Below are 3128 nucleotides of genomic sequence, written 5' to 3'. Positions count from 1 at the left end.
CGTTGTTCAGTTACTAAAGCCATCATGCCTCTTTTACATCAAACGTCCAGAAAACAGAAAGAAGAGTGGGAAGGGGAAAAAGTAAAGTAAGGGGAACAAAAAAGTTCACTACCAAATGCACTTTGCTGATACTTTCACTCTGCCTGTGTAGAAATGGCTTGAAGTGTAGCCACACTTTAAATTCTGTTCTATAAATCTGAAAGGCAAGGAAGAGAATAGCAAACATTTTAAAGCCACTGTCTGCTTCTTCACATTTTAAACTCAGGCCGTATTTTGGTTTTAAGCCTTTAAACACGGAGGCTCAGAGCTGCCAAGTTATTTTTAGGGGGCTGATGATACTCTCCAAATGTATTGAATGACACTTTCCTGCTGACAGATTCATTCTAGTGATGTTGCCCATGTGCTGGGCAGAGGGCACAGTGTGGTGGAAATCGTCCCGGATTCCAAGACAGGACACCTATGGTTCCGTCCAGTCAGCCATTAACCAGCTCCAAGACCTGGTTCGGTTTACTCCATTAAAAGCACAAACGTGGTCAGGAAAACCTGAAGACTGTCTGTGAGCAGACACACCCTATGGTGGGAAATGCTAATCTGACCCTTTCCTTAATGATGTTAGACGGTCACCATGGATTTATGAGATGCCCCAATGTTAATAGTTTCTTGTTCTTAGTTGCCGATGTATTGATTCTGACCCCTGGCAACCCTATGTATGCAGAGTAGAATTGCTCCATAGGGTTTTCAAGGGGGTGACTTTTTGGAAGCAGGTTGCCAGGCCTTTCTTCTGAGGCACCTCTGAGTGGGTTCGAATCACCAACCTTTCGGCTACTAGTCAAGGTCTGTACTGTTTGCACCACCCAGAGATTCTCATTAATACTTTAGTGGTATTTATTTACTTTTTAATTTAAACAACTTGATATCCTTTTTTTGAGGTTAATATCTAGTAACAAATGAAAGGCATATAAAATTATGAAAAGGCATAACGATGTACAATGTAGAAAATCAAAATCACTCACAATTCGATTGTCGTTGTTAATTACCATCGAGCCCGTTAAGAAGCATGGTGACCTTATGTGTAACAGAACAAAACATTGCCCTGTCCTGGGCCATCTTCCTGATCGTTAAAATTCTATTAGAGTATCTAATTTAGTTTCTATGAAGATTTACAGCTTTGGAAACCCTATGGGGCAGTTCTCTTCTGTCCTACAAGGTCACTCGGAGTCAGAATTAACTTGATGGCAGTGGCTTTTTTTGGGTAAGTGTACAAACATGAGTTACGCTCTACATTCTGTTTACCATCAGCTTTTCTTCACTTAATAGTAGGTGGTGAATATTTTTACATATCATTTAATGTTCTCCACAATTCATTTTAAATGCCTAAATAGCATTTTATTAGGTCAGTGCCCCCAAATTTATTTAAGCCTCCCCCCCTTGTCAGGCACTTACATTGCTTCCAATTGTTTCCTATTTGTTTTAAAAAAACACTGAGATTAACATCCTTGTAGATAAACCTTTTGAAACATCCTGAATTATTCCCTGGCTGGCTCCATGACGTTAGGGACTTTGTTTTGTTCACTGCTACACCCCGACAAGGTGCCTGAGTGGCACAAGTGGTTTGTGATTGGCTGGTAATTTAAAGGTTGGTGGTTTGAACCCACCCAGCAGCTCCAACGAAGAAAGGCCTGGTAATCTGCTTTTGTAAAAATTACAGCCAATCGTGTTGGAAGTCTTAGCCAGGGCAATCAGGCTAGACAAAGAAATAAAAGGTATCCGGATTGGCAAGGAAGAAGTAAAGTTATCACTATTTGCAGATGACATGATTATATACACAGAAAACCCTAAGGAATCCTCCAGAAAACTACTGAAACTAATAGAAGAGTTTGGCAGAGTCTCAGGTTATAAAATAAACATACAAAAATCACTTGGATTCCTCTACATCAACAAAAAGAACACCGAAGAGGAAATAACCAAATCAATACCATTCACAATAGCCCCCAAGAAGATAAGATACTTAGGAATAAATCTTACCAAGGATGTAAAAGACCTATACAAAGAAAACTACAAAGCTCTACTACAAGAAATTCAAAAGGACATACTTAAGTGGAAAAACATACCTTGCTCATGGATAGGAAGACTTAACATAGTAAAAATGTCTATTCTACCAAAAGCCATCTATACATTTAACACACTTCCGATCCAAATTCAAATGTCATATTTTAAGGGGATAGAGAAACAAATCACCAATTTCATATGGAACGGAAAGAAGCCCCGGATAAGCAAAGCACTACTGAAAAAGAAGAAGAAAGTGGGAGGCCTCACCTTACCTGACTTCAGAAACTATTATACAGCCACAGTAGTCAAAACAGCCTGGTATTGGTACAACAACAGACACATAGACCAATGGAACAGAATTGAGAACCCAGACATAGATCCATCCACGTATGAGCAGCTGATATTTGACAAAGGACCAGTGTCAATTAACTGGGGAAAAGATAGCCTTTTTAACAAATGGTGCTGGCATAACTGGATATCCATTTGCAAAAAAATGAAACAGGACCCATACCTCACACCATGCACAAAAACTAACTCCAAGTGGATCAAAGACCTAAACATAAAGACTAAAACGATAAAGATCATGGAAGAAAAAATTGGGACAACCCTAGGAGCCCTAATACAAGGTATAAACAGAATACAAAACATTACCAAAAATGATGAAGAGAAACCCGATAACTGGGAGCTCCTAAAAATCAAACACCTATGCTCATCTAAAGACTTCACCAAAAGAGTAAAAAGACCACCTACAGACTGGGAAAGAATTTTCAGCTATGACATCTCCGACCAGCGCCTGATCTCTAAAATCTACATGATTCTGTCAAAACTCAACCACAAAAAGACAAACAACCCAATCAAGAAGTGGGCAAAGGATATGAACACACATTTCTCTAAAGAAGATATTCAGGCAGCCAACAGATACATGAGAAAATGCTCCCGATCATTAGCCATTAGAGAAATGCAAATTAAAACTACGATGAGATTCCATCTCACACCAGCAAGGCTGGCATTAATCCAAAAAACACAAAATAATAAATGTTGGAGAGGCTGCGGAGAGATTGGAACTCTCATACACTGCT

This window comes from Loxodonta africana, chromosome 1 (genome assembly GCF_030014295.1).
Source record: "Loxodonta africana isolate mLoxAfr1 chromosome 1, mLoxAfr1.hap2, whole genome shotgun sequence".
Taxonomy (NCBI): Eukaryota; Metazoa; Chordata; class Mammalia; order Proboscidea; family Elephantidae; genus Loxodonta; species Loxodonta africana.
Note: the sequence above shows the minus strand (reverse complement) of the source record.